General features: G+C 38.7%; 1 long non-coding RNA gene across 4 annotated transcripts in view; it reads left to right on the forward strand.

Annotated features, from left to right (window-relative positions):
* The window catches only part of LOC146434614 (uncharacterized), a 265,691-nt gene that overhangs the window by 132,498 nt on the left and 113,198 nt on the right, over positions 1 to 19,995 (forward strand). The window contains exons 4-5 of one of the 4 annotated variants that reach the window (XR_014853459.1): positions 18,073 to 18,246; positions 18,398 to 18,990. The exons of the other annotated variants lie outside the window; for them this stretch is intronic. This is a non-coding gene — a long non-coding RNA (uncharacterized LOC146434614). Of the gene's footprint in view, positions 1 to 18,072; positions 18,247 to 18,397; positions 18,991 to 19,995 lie in introns of those variants that run through there. 4 annotated transcript variants of the gene reach the window in all.

A 19,995-nucleotide genomic window follows, 5' to 3' on the forward strand; every position in this document is an offset into this window, starting at 1 on the left:
AAGACCTCTGACTGCAGCAGTTTAGGCAGATGGTAGTGATATAGTAAACTTTCTCAAAAGCCTGAAGTCCATTCATATGGATGACATAAGCTTGAGGAGTTAGCAAGCAAACAATATTGAGGCACTGGGACTGAACATGTTCTAAAACATCAAAAAGCTCTTCCTGCCGTTTTCAAACATCTAAAAATATGTGTGAAGGCTGTTCACAATTTAATGGGAGATATACAGAGAGCTGGGGGTGGTTATACAGGAAATTAGAAAAGCCTCATCTCATCAGAGTGAAATAAATATGCCATCGTATAAGAAAAGTAATTGGAGGGGTGTGTCAGTTCTGTTGATGTCAAGCAGGTGTTCATAAATTAGAATAAACATTTATTTAATTCATATTAGTGATAAGGAAGTATTTTAAATTACACCAAAGAGAGATACCTAACTTGCCTATCTCTCTCCTTTTTTCCTTTAAAAAGGAGGTTCAGGAAATGCCATTTTCCCCAGCTATCTTATCCAACGTAGGCTGATCCTCTTGTCACCTGCTTTTCTGTGAACTATCCAAATCACATTGCACAATGCAGCATGCAGTGCAAGTAACTTAGAAGGAAGACTACACTTCAGTTGCAGTAAATAGCTTTGCTCTTAGGTAGTGGGAGGCAGACAGGTGACATTGAATTGGTGTTTTCTCTTTGATAGGTGCAAGGATGCTCTCTCATTTCTCTTTGTTGTCTAATCAGTTCCTCAGTCATGGAGAGCTCCCATTCATGGAGAATGAATGTACTTCATCCTTCCCGCCTTGAGAACATCCTCTGTTGCTTAGAATATTCAAGAGAATTCAGAATTCCTTAGCACCCTGACATAGATGGCACACAGATGCCTTACTTTGAACCCTTTTTGAAGAGTTAACTTTGCTTAGGCTTGCTCCTAATGCAAGACCCTGCCAGTGCTTAGTTCACTGTAAATAAGTTGGTATTGATTGTTGTGAAAATCTTTTCTGATCTGGTATATGAATCATGACTGAGAGTTTAAATATTAATCTTGTGGTGTGTGCACAATATATTTAAGAGCAATGGTATTTTTTTGCAGTTACAATCTCTTGCTTAATACAGGAAGAAATCAGTAGTAGTGGTAAGAACAGCCTTAGTATGAGATTATGGTGTGCATCTGAATGCACTGCTAGCATTTCTGAAGTCTAGTATTTACTCAGATCTTTACTAATGGATACAGTATTTCCTGATCAAAAAGCAGACGGCTTATTATAAAAATTTACATGGTGTTTAAGTGCCCTACCATATTACAGCTCTGTGTGGCCTAGTTTTTCCCCAGATTCCAGTGTCAATTTGCTGAACTATAATGATATCAATATGGAGACCAAACTTAGTTGAAAATTTGGCCTTTAATCTAGTTTTGTGTATCTGCTTAACATTACTATTGGTTTTTTGATTAATTATTTAGGCAGGGTTTTTCCAGTAGCAAAATAATTCAATAGAAATTTTTACTTTGGATTCATATCCTTCGTGAACTTAAATTTGTGTATAAAACCATCAGACCCACTGAGCTAGTGATTGTTTTATCTTTGCTTAGTACAGCTTGAAGTTACTATGTAGTAACTTTACATTTTGCAAACCTGTCCAGTCCCAGTCTGATATGAAATGGCAGTAAAACCGATTCCTCTTGGAAGCATTCAGACAATATTTATATACCAGGATTACATTCCTAAAGCAAGTTATTGCTGCAAACTCTCCTAACAAATGAAACAGTTGGAATGGTGATATACTAAAGGGCTTAAATCAGTGCAAGGTAGTGGTTTGCCTTCCTTTTTGACCAATGTGCCTTTGGGGAATAAACATTTGTACTGTAATTTGCAAGCTACTATAAGTTTTTCTCATAAATTTTAAAAACGCCACCCTTGTCCTTCCATGAAGTTCTTGTTAGTCCTTTTTTTTCCTTTAGAATCTTCCAAGTAATAGTAAAAAGAAAAACATTTTTGGTAGGAAACACAGAGATATATCATTGCTGGTTAAAATATTATGCCAAATATGATATTTAATTTGCTGTAAACCTTTCCAATAATATCTCTATGGAAAAAAGCAGAAGAATTCTGTTTTATCCTTCTGATGGAACTTGTGAACTTTTTCTGACATTCATGTGGAGTTACACTTAAGGCATTGACTGACTCTGCCCATGTTTACATATGTGTGTGTATCTGGGGCTCCTGTCCTGTGCATCATTGAATAAATATCCTAACCTATGAGCACTGGGATTGAGGAAGAGAAGGAAGGTTTCAATAATGGTGCTTTGATCCTCAAATCCTGACCTTACACTGTCCTACTTGTCAAGTAAGTGTAAGATTTCAGTTTGAGGTAGTACTTCTGTCCCAAATTTTGGCTCTTGCAAGCTCATTCTTGCACCCCGTATAAGCTTTGAGAACACATTCTGGTTGTGCAGAGTGTGCAATAGTTTCAGTATCCTTAAAATAAAAGTCTGGAATGAAAAGGGGTGATATGGGGTGAGCAAGAATAGAAGAAGCCTTGGAGGAGACAAAATTATTTGAACCATCTGCAAGAGAAGGTAGGCAAACAGCTGCGATGGGGAGGGCACACACAAACAAGGAATGTGTGCAATTAGATTCTGCTTCACATTGGGGAAGTATAATTTCATTTTATGACTTTGTTGACAATCCTCTCATTTCTTTTTTATTGTGAATGACATCATCAATACTATCAGATGGTTTACTAACAGATGGCTTTGTACCATTTCCAGTATGATACCCAGAATATTATCTTATATTTACCTGCTTTCTGCAGAGTGTTTTACCTGGGAGGACTGCACTGCTGTGTAAGAATACATTTAACTGAGGGATCTTATGTAGGTCTCAGTGGGTGATAAGGCAATAAACAAAACTTAGATAACATTTTCCTAACTAGTTAATGAAGGAAGTGAATTAACATGTTTTGAACTTACTTGTCCATTTACTTTTCATTTACTTGTTCAATTCTCTAGAAAGGAAAGGATGTCTCTTGATTGGGACACAGTTCCAGTTGAAGTGGAAAAGGAAGACTGTGCCACTGCATGGTTTGCTGAAGAGTGAGCAAAAGCGCTTTAAAATATTTTCTTTCCCCCTTGTAAATTTGCTTTCTATTCTTGTGCCAGTTTAACATTCAAATAGTTTTTAACTTATCTTGTAATTTATAGGTAATTTTGACACTTAGAGAACACCCTGCTACCAGTATGATTGCATTATGCAAGTAGGGCTGTAACCCTTACTGTGAATAATCTATACCTGAGCTCTGTGCATCATTCATGTTTTAAGGCAATATGATATGGTGAAGTGTAATTTTCTCTAGGAGTTCTGGAAGAGGTTGTTTGGATAGTTGCTCTGGAAATAGATGGTTTGGGTTCTCTAAAATGAAGGAAAGGAGGAAGGGTTTCTATAAAGTCAAGGTCTATATTCATATTATTTGCATTTACTTCCAGAGTCACATATTTGTATGTTTAATTTAATGTCCTCTCCTTATATGTAATCTTTTCTGCTATATATCAAGATCTATCATGTGGGTCTTTGTTCTCTATTTAAAACCTAGCAATGCACTTAGCTTTGCATAAAAGCTCATCAGTTGAGGATAAAGCTAATCCTATAGTGCCAGTTGCTCCTGATCGTGCAGGTTAATAGTTGAACTTGGTGATTTTAGAGGTCTTTTTCAACCAAAATCATTCTATGATTCCATTCAGCCCAATAATGTAGTTTACAACTTTATATACTTGGTCTTCTGCAGCAAAGAGCTATCAGAGAAGTATGCTGGTTAGGTGACATATGCAGGGGAAACTACTCAGCTCCCAAAACTGCAGTGTTGGGAGTCAGCTGCATGAAGGAAGACTGCACACTCAGGCTTTGTGTGATACAGCTAAGAAAACTCTGATAGGAGTAGCAGGACAATAGTATGCTATAGCAGAAACCAAAGTATGGGGTATTCTTTATGCTGTGGATAGCAGATCTTTGTAAATTGTTGGCAAAGCATCTTGTAGATACTAACAGTGTACAGTGGCTAAAAATGGGGGTGGAGAGTTTCACTGATGGTTTGTAAATGTGTAAGAATGACCACTGCTTCAGAATGTCCCCAAGGTGAAAATAGAAAGAGGCTGGAATATAAGACAGGGAAGGATGTCTCCCCTCTTATTCTTCCACAGGCATCTGCTTATGACCTTGGAGGCAGAGTAAAGTAGTAGCTGGACCTGCAGAGCTGAGGCAGTTTGGCTCTTCTGAAACACAGAGGAGCTCTAATAATGAAACCTTTAAATAACAACATGCTAATAGGTTTTCTGGTGTACCAAGTGAGAATAAAATCTATCAGTCCTGTTGTAAGTTGGTTTTGGTATATCTGAGTAATTTTCTCACTGATTTTTACAAGGTAATAAACTTACAGATGGAAATTCTTTCAAGCCATAAATACCATGCATGCTGTCATGCCTAGAAGAACAGATAAAGCCAATGGGATGCTAAAAACAGTTGAAGTGCATTCCTTCTCTACCTGGTTTGCTCAGCTGAAAATGTCTGCTATCAGTTTGGGCATACGGTGTTTGACCCTTGCCTGTAGATATAAATGAAATAGAGCTCCCATCACTTAGTCACAATGCACTGAATGACAAATTTGTACACAGCAGTTGACCTGAAAAGTGGAGGCTTAACCTCACACAGAAGCATCCGAAGTTTCTTGTATCTGCTTTATCTCTGTAAACATTCTTCAGTCTTTCCCCATCTTACGCTTTACAGATAGTAAGTACAAATGTAAGTAAGTAAGTAAGTATGACTCCTACAGTTACATACCTGGTCTCTGAATTTTATATTCTGTTATGCTCTTCTAATTTTGTGTTTTTCATGTTAAGTAGCTCTGGAGAAAAAAGATGGAATAACATCCACCATACTTTGTCTGAGTTTGTGCTACAAACAAACTAATGTTTTAAATTAGCATTTCATGTATTGCAGAATATGCATTCTATGCATACTTTTTATCCTGCCAAAGTATTTGCAATGTTACTTTAAGGTTTTCCCATCACAAATCTAAGTAATATAGGTAATAAATTGTAGAACCTTGTAGTGCCTGATTGAAATATAAGGTTGTGAGTATAATACTAAGAAATGATGTGTACATTCATTCTTTTACTGATCATCAGATCCGCAGTACAAGAAATCTCCTCCACAGTGTGAAACCAAAGGCAAAAAAACAGTTGATGTACATTCTATTACATTTCCTGACTATGGAATTTGCATTTGAAAATTGAATTATGAACTCTAGTCTTTGCATCACACTAAACAGAAAGAGAACAGAAAAAAATACTTGTGGAGCCAGTGTCTTAAACCTCCAACATTAAACATGTGCAAATAGAGATATTGTTTCTTCTTATCCTATGTAAAATTCCCCATTGAGTATACAAGTGCCAGTAGTAACACCATATTCCAAAAATGTGGAAATTTGGGGATGATACACAAATAACTTGTAAATTGGGATAATTGATTGAACTCATGCTAGGAGAAAATTGATATTTTACATTGAGAGTATTATTTGTTAAAGGGTTTTCTTTTCACCTGGGTAAAGGTGAGAGGCAGAGTGAGATGTACCATTATCATTCAGTTCTACTGTATAATTTCATTCTTAGAAATGAGACACTCCCAATTTCCTATTTAAATCAAGAGATTGAAATGTTATTTCATTTCACTCATTCAGATGAAAGGATTTTTCCTCTGTTTTCTTGCTGTATGATGTGGATTTTTTGTGGGCACTGGGCAATATTTTAAATAACATCCCAGAGGCTAAAGTGAAGGATTCCAAACTAGAAGGCTGAAGAAACTTTGTGTGTTTTGGAGAGGTTCCTGAACAATTTCTAAACTTCTTTTGCTCTCCAATAAGGGAAAAGGTCAGCCCTAGTTGTTTCCACAGCTGGTTGTTCAAATTTAGAGGGAGAGTAAACAGACACAGTTACGTTCTTCAGTTCAATTATAGCAGATTTTCCAGCAAAATCATGGTGAGGAATTACAGTGGGGACTTGCCTGCTTATCTTGAAATTTTTATTTTCCTGTTTGCTGTATTGAGTGGAGCATGAGCAGCTGGAGAAAAACATAACTGAATTTCTTCATCTTTTAATATCTGTGGAAGATGGTAAATATATCACTTAGAGGGGAATAGGGTTGTTCTTCTTCCTATGTGTGCTTATGACTATCTTGCACATTTTTATGACTATTTAGCCTGTTTATTAAAGTGATTTATTTGCATATACCATAAGAGGAAATGGACTGACTGTACTACATTAGATCAAGTATCATGTCTATGCCTGGGCAAGACCAAAAGGACAAAAGAAGGCTGCAGTGAATATTCCCAGAATATTCTTCCTGTATTGCCTGAGCAGTGGCACAACATCTTCCATAAGCATATCTATCCTCTCAAAAGACATGCAGACCTTCTGCAACCATGATGTCACCATGAATACTTGCATATAAAATACCAGAATTTTGTATTTACTACAGAAATTATGTAGTTACTGGTAAATTTTTTTTAATGGGTTTATGATCCCACTTAGAAAGTTCTGATTTGTCTTTTTGAAGGCTGTGAACTTCAAGTTCCATGTCCCTGTGGCAGCTGGAATTGCTACACCTGTACCACAGAGACACAGGACTTCCTGTTCTCTTTTCAACTTGACAAGTCCCTGTAATGACTTTCAACGAGCTAATGTAGACGAAGGAGGATCGCATTAGAAATCCCCCTCCAGCTCTCCCTCCTTGCAGGCACAAGCCTGAGAAACAAATTCTCTCAATTCCATCTAAAGAGGATCAAACACCTTCTGCTGTTGTTCCCAGGCATTGTTAATTGTTGTTAATTTCCAACACCTCATTAATTATTTGCTATTAGAGATGTGAGTGAGGCAAATGCCCTTCACCCATGGATAGTCACAAGAAATGGATCATTAATAACTACAAAAATTTTTTTACTTTTGAAGTTGAGAGGGAGCTTGTATGAAAGTCACTTTGTTTGCAGGAAAAGCCTGGTGCAGCAGCAGGGTGTCATTTCATAAAAGGTTGGGTGTGAGCAATGCCTTGACATGCCAATAAAACAAAACAGGGAACAGTGATAAAACTGAAGCTGATGTAATCAACACTGGTTAGAAGTAGTCCCTTCCTCTCTGCCCTACTTTTCATTTAACCTGTTTTAAGAAGGACAATTTTGATTCTATACATGCTGGTGAAACCATATATAAAAGTTTGAAATCCTATAAAAATGCACAGTAAGGTTTATTCTTTAGTATGCAAAGCAGTCCATTAACCTAGTATTATTATAAGTCTGAGAAGCCTCAAATGGGACTGAGACTATTAAAAAAAGTAACAGTAGGACAGTCTCCAGTCAAGCAATTCACAGCATAGATAGCCTGAACAATCCTCAGAAGTATGAATGTGTCTCCTAAGGTGATGCTCAGGGATCGTCCTTTATCCTAGGAGCTGGGAAAGGATGCTTATTATTTTGTGATAGTAGCAGAAAAGGAATTTCTTCTGCCCCTTTCCAGCTTGTGTTTAAAGCTGAGCTGTCAGAATGGCTTCCACAACAGCAGGGTTTGACCTTCTTAAACAAAATTATGAATAAATCTACAGGTAGTGTCCAATAACCTATTCACTCTTGGCTTTGGCTTGTGGGTCTGCTGTACCTTAGCCATGCAGCTGTTGTCAGAAATACATTAGATATCATTCCTGTGACTTGCATGTCTTTGGCTGTTGGTGGCTGATCCTCAGGTGAGGTGACAAGCTTTAGGCTGTTATTTCCCTCCATTCTCTGTTCTTGAAAAGGTGCCATCAAGCTAACCTTAAAATATATCCATTATGTATATTCTCTTTCATTTTGCCTGTCAGCTTTCACTTTTATCTAGAATATTCAGTCACTCACTGCACAGACATTTGGTAATGACAGTTCCACGGCTGTCTGAAAATCAGCATTAGATTATAACCTGAAAACCACACGCTGGTCATCTTTCACCATTTTAGCTGCAGTGACTGAGTAACTGCCAAAGAGGGGCAGTAACTTCTGCTTCTGCAGCCAAGTCCAAGTAGGATTGTGAATCAAAGCCATCATTTGCCATTGTTCACAGCCTGCTTTATTCACTTTAATTAACTTTTATAAAAAAATATATTAATATATATGACAATGAATTTCAGCAGCTGGGAAATTTACACACCACCTCTCTGTGCCTCTTGAGCAGACTCCACACATTCTTCAGAGAGTGGGTGGGTTGTAGTTTCAATAATTTCTAGAACCGTGATTTCTTTAGCTGCTGCAGCTTTTTCCAAAAGGGACTGTGAAGCAGAGCCAACTGGTCATCTGGATAAAGACTGAAGAATCCTGTTCTCTTAAGCCAAGTTACTTATAAAAATAATTCCATATACTAATCATTGCACAAGAAATCTGAAGCAGAGCCAAGAAATGTATCCATGTCTTCTGAGCTATGTTACACCTTTAATACCAGATGTATCTTCCAAAGCTAGATTTTAATTCAATGAGTTGAGCCTCAGCCTTACAAACTAGTTAGGGTAGGGAAGTTCAGACTGCCCCATAACTGCAGCCCCCTGATACTGCAGAAGCTCCTGTTTTCTCCTCTGAGAGAAGAATGGGGATTCATAGTGTTGGATCTCAGCTAATTAAGATAGTACCTGAGTAGTGTTATTTTTGTCTTTTTTTTATTTGCTCTGTGATGTGAAACAATGAAGTGAATAACACAGACTTAAATATTTTCTTCTCTAAAACCTGTGCATATTATAAATCTAAATGGCGCTAGCCTTGAAAGCTGAAAAAGGCCATTAGGTCATCTGTTTATTTCTACAGACAGTGAAATTTCACCTCTCTTGAAATTGTCTCACATCTTTTACTGGGCCATGGGATCTTCTCTGTAGGCCTCCAGCTTTGGTTTGGAGAGATCAATAGGCAAGACATCCACTACTGTCCTGATTATTTTACCCCCAGAGCTGATAAGCCTCAGTGATTAATGATTTGGTAATCACAAGTAAATATTTTCTGTAAAAAATACAGGGACTTTGCAAATGCTTAAATGTTATCCTCCAAAAATATGCAATGCATATTGCAAACTGAGAATTCGATTAAAACAGTAAATTATATCCTATAGTCTTGTCTCGAGTTTCTCTTTAAAAGAGATAAAACCTTCCCAGGAAGTGTTTTCACCAGATGCCAGATCTGTGTTTGTTTTAGAAGAGCTGTAGTATAATGAAGTACCTGACTTAAGACTTTACAAGATAAGAAGTGCCTGGTTGGTGCTAAAGCTTCATTTTTAATTCATTCTTTATTATGGGAGCTGTTCTCTCTGGGAGGGTGAGCTGTGATCAGGAGCATAGCCAGGACAGATAAGGCACATGAACCCTGGCCTGAAAGCTGACAAACTACCACAGCTGAGCAGTCAGTTATACCAGAGACAGATCTCTTTCGGGGACTAGTTCAAGCTGAATTTATTCTCAGTCACCTCCAAGAAAGACTCACTAAAAACGGAATGCACCACAATGATATATGACTTTTAAAAGTTTATAATCTATGTGCCTACAGGTTTCTGTCAGGAGGTAATAAGAAAAGAGAAGACAAGAAAGCCTTCCTCTATGCATGTGCATACCAACATACAGACATATGTGTATATATGAAAATTACATATTACAATGTTTATTGCAGTGGACTTTAGACTTCCACAAAATTGCAACCAACTGGGTTTAAGGAATTAGAAAATTCCTTAGGAATTAGAAAAAACTAAACCCAGAAAAGCATGAAACCATGTGGATATTCTGTTTAACATGTTTTGTTGGGAAAACTTCATATTTTGTTTGAAAATTAATTTTGTAATTCCTGTTTGGGTTTTTATGAGCTCTGCTGTAAAAATTCTCTTCTTGGTTTTCAAAATGACTGGCATGTATTCATTAGTGTTTTGTGTTTACCTTGCTTGTATTACAGTGCAATTTCTTTGTGGAGAAAGCAATGCACCATCGCTTTGTTATGTCATCCAGTGCCTAACATGGTGCCTAAATGCTCCTATGTGCTACTTCAGTATAATTAGTGTATGGTTATGATGCTTCCATTTCTCAGTTTCCATTTGTGCTAGAGTCTGATTTGATTCATGACTCCTGTAAAAAGTTCAATATTAGGCAGTCCTGGGCGTGGAAAATCTTGCGTTTCCATATTGAAGAAAGACCAAGAATAACAAACAAACAAACAAACAAAATTTTAAAAGTAAGCAAAATTCCTGGAGATAAGGTGAAACCATCAGATGTTTAAGGGGAGATATTTGCATATGCAAATACAATAGCTGTCTCCAAACAGTACACACACAAATACACATCTATAAATGAAAATCTTGATTGTGATGGACCAAAATTTGGTTCTTCATATCCTGTGAATATATTCTTTGTTATGTTGAGGGTGTGTTTACGTTTAATCTGACCAGAGAAGGTGAAGTCTGTTTTTTAATTATCAGCATAACATTTTATAGTTCTTTAGTTTTAGGCAAAACTCTTTTTCATTGCAAAACAAAAGCAGAAATCTTGCAACCAGTGTATTTATCTCTCTTCAGGGGCTGGGGGTTAATATCCAATAGCTCATAACATCTTTATTATAATGCATTTATAATGATTTACTGGAATGACTCTGTATCTAAGTATCTAATGTCAAAGACTAGATTTGGTGTGGTGGAAAATGTCGTATCCTTGGGTAGCTCTAGGGAAAATGAGGCCTCAGTCAGTGCTTTCTGTATAATTCTACTAACTGTAATAAGAATAGCGGTAATTGCATTAATGTCAATTAAGCTATTAATAATTCCCATCTTGTCATTCCTAAATATAGCAGTCACTCATACATGCTACTGTCGCCTGTAAAGACTGTAGGCAAATGAGATCATGGCTTATTTATGCTTTAAAACCTGGCTGACAGTCAGTCTTGTATCTCTTGCATACCATCAAAATAACTACTGTTTTGGAGAGAAACCACCTAAGGCACTGGAAGGGGCCATGTCCTGTAGCTGTGATGTTGATCACCTCATACTACACACACAGCTCCTTTGTAACTTGCAGACCCCCCAAGATGCCAGTAGGGCCCTCTGTGCCTTTTCCATTCATGCCACAGGAAGTTTTGTCATGACTGACAGTGAAGTTCTTTAGAGGAATGCTTGCAGCATCCCTGTGCACTTGAAGAAATGTCATCTCTGTTGATGACTTCAGGTTTCCTGTATGATAGGCCATAACTAGGGGTGCAACTGCCCTTGCTAACCACCTGTTGTGGGCTCTACTATTTTGGCTGCATTTGTGAAACAATATTCTGTTTCTAATGCCAATTAGAGAGTATTACCTTGTCTTAGGTAGGATTATCACTAGAAAATTTAAAGACAAAGTTCTGGAGTAATGCAAATGGGCACACAATCTCCATGAAACATGCACAGATCTGTATTTATTTTAAAAGTTGCTGGAAATTGATGCAATAACTTCATGGAATCAAAGCCTACTTGGTGTGTTGTGCAGTGCTTCAATGAAGGTGGTCAAATGTTCCTCACCAGCTGCAGTGTGCAGAAAACCATCATTAGCAAATTCCAAGGGGTATCAAAAGGGTCACTCTCAGAATTGCACTGTCCTTCACACAAGAGTAGAGAAAAACATGAGAGGAACCTTTCAGCCAGAGCTCATGACAGATGAGAGGCCATGGCCAATTCCCACAGGAAGACAGTGAGAAGTACCATGATCTGCCTACATCAAGGAGCAGGAAAGGAGGCAACAGATGATACGTATGCATTAAGGGCAAGAGAGGAAAGGGAAGTGAGAATGAGACTGAAATTGTTTGTGAACACCTCTTGATATTCTAATGTTGCTCAACCTCCTCCCATCTCCAGAGAGCCCAGGGTAAGGTTATAATAGGAGAACTCATTTTTGTAATAAAGTTGGCTGTAGCTCTAGGCCATAAATCACAAGTTCAAGTGCTCAAACTTATACATTTCTCTCTTGCCTCACTCTCTCTTTCTATTTATATTTTGATATGGATGAATCACTGAATCGAAGGCAGGAAGAGAGAGTAATTCTTTCATCCCTATAGAGAATAATACATTTACATATGAATTATTAGGCATATTTTCCAAATAGTTGCATTCTATTTTCTTCTACCAAAGGAAAATATCATTTCAATGAACCTGCTACTCTTTTCATCTTATTTTAACTGACTTCCTACCACAAGGTTTTAATGAGTCTACAACTGCTGTGAGTGCTAGCCATTAGATGGACTGCAAGTTTTTTATCCTATGCAGCTGAATCTTACTCCTGACTCAGCTTTCATTTATTCCTTCCTTACTCATTCATTTCTTGTTCCGGTGAAGTTAAAATATCCCCAGTGATGCACTGGGTCTCAAAATAATGTAATCTCTGCAATTATTAGCATTTTAAGAACAGTGTAAAGGAGGCATTTTTTCCCCTTCTGAGTCAAAACTTTGTCACCTCTGTTAACTAGCCATATTTGAAGCAGCTGTTTAAACCCTCTTCCCTCATTTTAATTTCTTTCATAACTTCTCCCTTTAAGTACAGGTCCAGTAAAAATGGCTTCTCTGTTTAAATAAGGGTCCAATGCAGAATGAGAATGAATGTTGTCATATGAAGTGCATTTCAAATGTAATAAAGCAGAAAGGAGTTCCTGGCCCCTATGTCAGTTGTAAGAGGGTGCATACTGTGATCACTATAGCTCAGTGGCTGCAAAGCAGAAAATGAAGATTGTAAAAACGTCACATAAAGAAAAAATGCACAGTGGATTCGTTTTGCGATGCTCATAATTCAGTAATGCCTTTAAGTAGCTAGAAGAAATATAATAAATGTTTTTCCACAACATTGATCATACTGTATCAGAGGAAATATTAGTGTGCAGGGAGCCATGATTATGCTGGTAGTAATTCTCAGAGCAGAAAACTCCTAGAAGATGGGACCCTTTATACGCTGAACTTTTATTGGCTGCAGTTATTTACCTTTAAGAATACGCCTAATACACTGTCCTATAGCTAAATATTTTTGTGAAAACTCAAACCAGCAACTGTCAGTAAATCAAAAAACATGCTACCACTTCATAGAATTTATGTTTTATTATGGACAGTCTGATAAGTTCTGAGATACAAAAAATGACCAATTGACCATGTAAAACAAATTTTCCTGCTGCGTTCCAAAATCTAGATTTGGTCAGACAGGTTTACTGTGTATGATCCCATCAAACCATTGCCTGTAAGTATAAAGTATCCTAAAGCAATGTAATGCAATGTTAGATTAGGTAATAGATTAAAGTACATGGTTATCTGAAGGTTGTAAGCAAACATACACGGACAACCACGGACAATCTCCTTACTGTACTGCAAAACCCACCGAAAGTTGCCAAAACATGTCTGGACTTGGGGCTGTGGTGACGAGTCCAGTGTGGCTTCCCAGTGGTGGTCTCCTGCTCCTCAGGCTGGTAGGATGCCATAGTGCTGGGGCGAGGTGTGGGTCAGCCCTGTGGAAGGGAACCACTGGGCACTGGAGGGAGGCCAGCCAGGGGTGGCACATGGGCACTGGGGATCAAGAAAGGAGAGCAGAGGTTGAGGAGAGGAAAGTGGAAGGTACCAAAATATTCTTCTGTGGATGCTGAAATGGCCTTTCCCCTGCACTGGAGGGGATAGAGAGGCTGAATGTGATGTGAGGAGAGCTTGTCTGCCAAAGTGCATGCTGGTGGCTTCTAAAGTCTGAAATAGCCCACTGTCTTTAGAGTAGGCACTAAAATATTCATGGTCATTTATCATTAAGCTCCTTTTGGGGATGATGGTTGAACATGGTTACAACTTTAAGCAAGGAACCATGCCTATGTATCTCCAAAGTGTTGCTCACAAGCCTGCCTCCTGCAACAGGATCTGCTGGGCCAGGGTCTGAACGAGTGAGTCCATTCTGCTTATCATTGGTGCAAGCCCTGCAGAGCATCTGGGCTCATAAGATAGAGATTGGGTTTATTTCCATGATAGACATTGTAGGCAAAAGTTTGATGTGATTGTTTTGCTGAGCAGATGATGCCTCAGTCCTGAAACTTTAACCATTTGCAGCTTTGTTTCCTGAAAGACACTCTGTGGCTTTTCTTATATTTAAAATAGCAGGGTTGTACTTTCTTGCTTAGAATAAAAAAGACAGTCACGCTCCCAGCTGTGGGCTAGTGGCCTGGATTGGAAGCTAAAGATCAATTCTGCATGAGCTGTTACTTGACTGTGTATATGCTTTGTGACATGATCTCAGGCAAGTCATTTAGACTTTCTGAGTAATTTAGACTTTACGAGTTACTTAATGCATCCTTAAAGTAATTAAAATAATAAGCACATCTCTCAGCAGCTATTGCATGGGAATTAAATAGTTAAAGGCCTTTGGTAGGTTGTGTCAAAACAAGGAAACAGCAAGGCTGGGAATTATCAAATGAACAAATTCTGTTGTGCATCTTCATGTAACTTTTTTAAGAAATGGGGTTATTTTATGCTCTTGTGAATGAATTGCTGTGGCGATCCTTTATTCTGTGTAGTTTTATATCAAATGCATACATATATATTGGTCTGGGAGGTATTTATTTGCATATGAATATTAGAGTTTTAGATGCAGCAATCAAGAGTGTTACCTTAGTACAAAGTACATTTGTTGCTATAGCTTGAAAGAAAGTGCCATAAAGGAGGAAGGGTGGGATTAAACCAGAAGCCCTAAATGGCAATTGATGCCAAGATTAGTCAGAGTTTTGCTTCAGAGGGGAATACACACTTCGGGTAAGGCATGATGTAGTGCCAGCCCTGTGCTGTTCTGCATACTCGAGAAGGCTGTCAGCCTGGAGCTCGGCGCTGTCCCCTCCACGGGCACTGCCCCAGCCCGTGCACAGCCCCCAAACGCAAAAACGATGCTGGTTTGGATGGCTAAAATCTGCCCATGGATACAATGAGCAAATTTTACAGCAACTCAAGATGTGTTGCTCTGCTTCTCTGTAGTTACCATTTAACTCGAAGGCAGCCTGGTACGTTTCAGGGGGAAGAAAAGTGGTAATTTATTTTATTTTGTTTTACACAGTGCTGTGCGCTGTCCAGCTGTGAATGGGGAGCGGTGCCACTGGATGGCAGTGTTGCACACGGCTGGCAGGACAGCTGCCCGGCGGGCGGAGGCGGGCAGGGACAGCCGCGCGCACCTGTGGGTCTGGGGTCACTGCCGTGCCACTCTGCAGCCCCTGGGGCAAAACCCCTGTGCCCGTTCGTTACTGAAACACCCGGGAGCTGTCCCAGCACTGCCAGGTGCCCTTGCCGCAAACAAACACATTGCACATTTTAGAATAGATTTTATTTTAATCGAAATTAATCTGGGTTTATGTAAAATAAAACACTGGTAAAGCCAAATGTTTCAGTTGCTCTGCACACCTTTATCTGCCCACATGAACGGTGAGAAAGCTGAATTTAGATTGACTCTTTGTCAGTGCCACTTAATTTAAAATCAACTAGACCAAAGCATTTTCATTTTCACTACAAATATGGATGGGACTGCTGGTTTTGAAAATAATTTGCTCTTTTAAATATTTTTGCTTTTTTATTTTAAATCAGAGGTTAAATTTTGCATTTAACTTAATTGGCTACTGTATTTATGCTTGCTACTGTTTTTTAGGAGTCAGTAAAAAAATGGGAAGGTTGTTCTTTTCCTCAATTCTAGAACAAATGTGAGGCAGACATTGTCATTCCTTGTTCAATTCTGTTCTTTACATGTGAATTCTTATGCTTCTATGAGAATTGTCATTTGATACTAAAAAGAAAAAGGTTTTCTTTAAATTATATTAAGAAATTGCCCATTGGTATGAATTCGACTTAACCTCTATGTTCTTTATTCCCCTTCTTCTTCCTTTTCTTGAATGTTAGAGTACATAAATTGTAGAACAGTTACAGGCTTGGATTCTAGCTATGGGATTTCTTTCTGTTCGTGTACATTATCACAAAACTATGTTGCTTGCCATCTATGGGATGCTTTGATCCAAAATTTCAGTCATTGTTTCCACATTTAGGGGCTGGAATGAACATCAAAGAAGTGGGTGTACTGAATTTGCTGAATGCCAAAGCAGTACAATAACATGCAAAGGATATAAGCAAATCCCAAAGGTAAAATGTGCTGCCAAATCTTGCACATAATAGAAGCTCTAAAGTGACAGTCTGTCTTTGACAAATGCATAATGATATCAATGCCAAGGGAAGGAACTAGCATGCTGAAAGGTGAATAAAAGAGTTGGGAACAATTCACTACATTTACACATTTCCTTAGTGTGTTTTCACACAACAAGGAAAGCAGATGAGACAAATGTATTAGGTAATCGTTGGAGAAGACCATAAAACTGCTGAGGTTTTTTAGTAACCTGGACATTTCCTTGCCTTGTAATGAGTTTTTAAAAACAAAACATGGTTAGAAACAATTCATATTCTGAAAGAAAATTTTGCTGTCCACAAGGAATGTAAAAAATGGTTAATTCTCTTTTCCTTTGATAAGGTCACATTTAATGCCCATATGGCAGTTGCAATATGCTGTTCTCTTTCCTGGTTGATGGATTCCTAAATGCTTGAAATAGTTGCAGAGGCAAGTTAAGGATTCCATATGCATTCACCAGATTTTCCAACACTGTGAACTAACAGGGTAATTTAAATGGGGGCTATAATGTGAAAACATGAGAATCACTGCACAAAACCTGTCAATTTATCTTGTAAAAGATCTGAAACCTACTTGTTAAATTCATTTTATTTTCCTTTCTTTGAAAACAAAAGAAAACCCAAAGCAAATAATAGCTGTAAAACCTGTAACAAAAGGCTTCCTTCCCCAGTATGTACAACACTTAGCAGAGGCGAGTCTCGGGTAGTTTAGTGGATCCTAGTGTGTTCTGGAGACGAGAGGCTTTTCCTAAGCCTGCATGTTAATGTTCATCAGAGGGAGTCTGACAGAGGCCCACTGAAGTGCAGTACTCCTGCTGCAGCCACTCAAACATTCAGAAGGAAGTTCTGCTGTAATAAAACTTCAAAGAGATAACGATTGAGGACCTGCTCTTCCCCCATTAGTTTTTCTGCCCTATCTCTGGTAACTGCACAGTCACCTCCAGTTTTCATATGACTGGTGACTGAAAGCATGGCTGCCACATGTCAAGAGTGCTGCTCAGGTGGCAGGTACAAGGCCAGTCAGCATTTTGGCCAGGTGATAGCCATATTCTGGTCATATGATTTTAAAAAATACTATTTTATCTTGGACAAAGAGAGGGTTATTCTTCTGCTGGAAAAAGTGACATATTCTTGCTTGGACTGTGGTTCCTGTACTCCAGTTACAGAGGTGTAAGGAGCAGTTTAAAAAATCTAGGTAGGGTAACATTCCTCCTGCTCAGTAACTGAGGAAAAAGCTTCTGGCTGGCATGGGGCTGTGTTGAGACTGGAGGGAGTGTTTCCATTGCCTGGAAACAGAGATTTTCAGTTGCCATTGACTTTAGGGCAGCCGATTAACTCCTCAGGGTGCACCATAACTTAGTTACTCAGGCTCTTGAAGCATCCCACAGAGGCACATGCATGGTTTAAAGCTGCCTCTGTCTAGCTCTTCTTCTCCCTTTTCTCTCCCACCCTGAAACTACAGGTTTTCTACTATGCTTTGGTGAAGTGCAGCAAATAATGTAATTCTTTATACGTATAACATCCTGGTTTGTGCAGGCAATTAGGAAACTGAATGCTGTGCCCAGATGGGGACCTGATCCTGTATGCCTTGGCTCAGGTCCTGCATTAGATTTGTAGGGAGTGTGACCTACATTCTCTTCCAAAGAAGGCTGGGTAGGAAGAGACATCTGGTTTGGATTGTGGTTGCTACTAAAATCTCTTATGAAGCAGGGAAAAGAGCTGCAAGTGGTCAGGCAGAGATGAATCTGTTATCATAAAACAGGATATACACAATCACCACTGAAGAAACTAGACAAATAGATAGTGTAAACTAGATTAGATGATGTCCAGTACTGAAGGAGAGAATGTCTAGTCATTTACATTTTGCAGGCAAAGTGTCAGACCCCACGGCAGCCACCTGCTAACATTGAGAACAAGCCTGCTCTGACCACAACAAGACTGTCTCAGTGATAATGAGGAAAAGGCTGAAACCATCAATCTCACATTCATGAGATTCATGGACAGGCAGAGACTTTGCCAAAAAGGGAAAATTGTTAGTGGCAAGTAAGTCCCATCATATTCAGGGTAGTGGTAACATCTCCTGAATGTCCCTAAAGATATACTGCTTCCCAGAAATCTAGGTCAAAATATCACTATTTCTGCAATTCATCTACCTCATTGGTCTCTTCTGTTGTATGATTCTCTCTTGTCACAGAGATACTGCTGGAAACAATGCTGGGCAGATAAAAAGATCTGCAGAACAGGCATAGAGATATGGGAATGAGACACTCAGGTGGAACTCCTGTAAATCCTCGTATTTGACACTCAAGCCACAGCCTGAAAATGAACATGCAGCTATGCCTGTGACACTGGGAGGATGTTAGTTTACCTTGACTATCAGTGATATTCTCTAAGTTGCTGGGAAAATATTGAGCCCACAGTAAAAGAAGAAGAAAATCTTTGAACAGCCTGGAAAGAATGGTTCTAATTTAAGAGTTAAGGAGAGATCTGGCAAAACTTCATACACTAAAATAATCACCACCAACTTGCATGAGGGTAAAAAACTACATGGTAATAGATGTTTGTTCCTAATAAAGTCACAAGAACAAGAAACTAAACAGGTCATGAGTATTATTAATAATCATACTGAAAAAGATAAAGAAAAAACAAGGAAAACAAAAAATCTTAATAATGTATTATAAGTACAGCTGAATTGGAATGACAGAGACTTGGTGGGAGAATTCACATGGCTGGAATATTAACATAAAGGATATAGATTCTTCAGGAAGGAGAAGCAGCTTGAAAGCAAGGAAGGATATCATGTGCTCAGATGTCCTAAATGGAGCTCAAAGCATGTGCATGGTGATAAATAAGACAGCTGGAGTCTCCTACAGAGCATTAAATCTGGAAGTTCAAGCAACGGATAATTTTGGTGATTAAGTAGCAGAATCTTCTAAGGCCCTGAAATCTATGTGCTTTAACTATCACACTGTTGGTAAAGGCATTGGTCAGCAAATTTTTGGTTGATGCTAGTGAATAGGGAAGAGCTGAAAGTGAATCAGTCTTCCAAAAGAGTTGAGGTTTATGAGTTTGAGGTTTTTTTCCCTAGAGACTGTGTTCCAATTTTTTTAGTTTCTCAGATGCTCATTTGCTTTCTACCTCGGCAAAAGGATCTTTTGGACTTGCTGAACAGGTCCCAGGCATCCTCTCAGGTCGGATGGTATCTGTCCTTTGTTTGAAGCAAGGACAGCAATACAACAGGGAATTCACCTTCCTTGGCACTGTTGTATTGAATAATGAAAATGCAGGGACTCTGTTTAAAGTTCAGCGAAGATCAGGCTTGTTTTAATTTGAATTCAGCTTAGCTGCAGAACCCTTGTGTTTGGACTTTGAATTCAGCGCCAGATTTATTTTAGATTTTGCCTTCATCAGATGCGTTATTTTTGTCAGACATCTTTTAAGTCCTATGACTTAACTAGACCTCTCAGTCAGGACTAGGTAAGTCACAACTTACCTTTCTCAGTTTGTGGGTTGGGGGCCTATTCCACATTACTTCCTTTGTTTTGCTCACATTTGCAGGCTGCCTCCATACATGTTGTACACAGTAATCGGGGGTGCACACCATGACTTAACTTGTTAAAACCCTGAAAGGTGTAGTGTCTCTGGGAGACATTGTCAGGTAGTTAATTCTGGGTTCCTGTAAGTTCCTGTTTCAATCAGTCAAGTGGTGTTTGTTTCTGATTTTCTCAGACTTTGAAAGGGCCTGAGCAAATGTTCAATACATTCCTCTGTGTGAGTAGTAAGAAACCAAGG

Source organism: Lichenostomus cassidix, chromosome 7, assembly GCF_008360975.1.
Source record: "Lichenostomus cassidix isolate B80296 chromosome 7, HeHo_3.0, whole genome shotgun sequence".
NCBI classification, from domain to species: Eukaryota; Metazoa; Chordata; class Aves; order Passeriformes; family Meliphagidae; genus Lichenostomus; species Lichenostomus cassidix.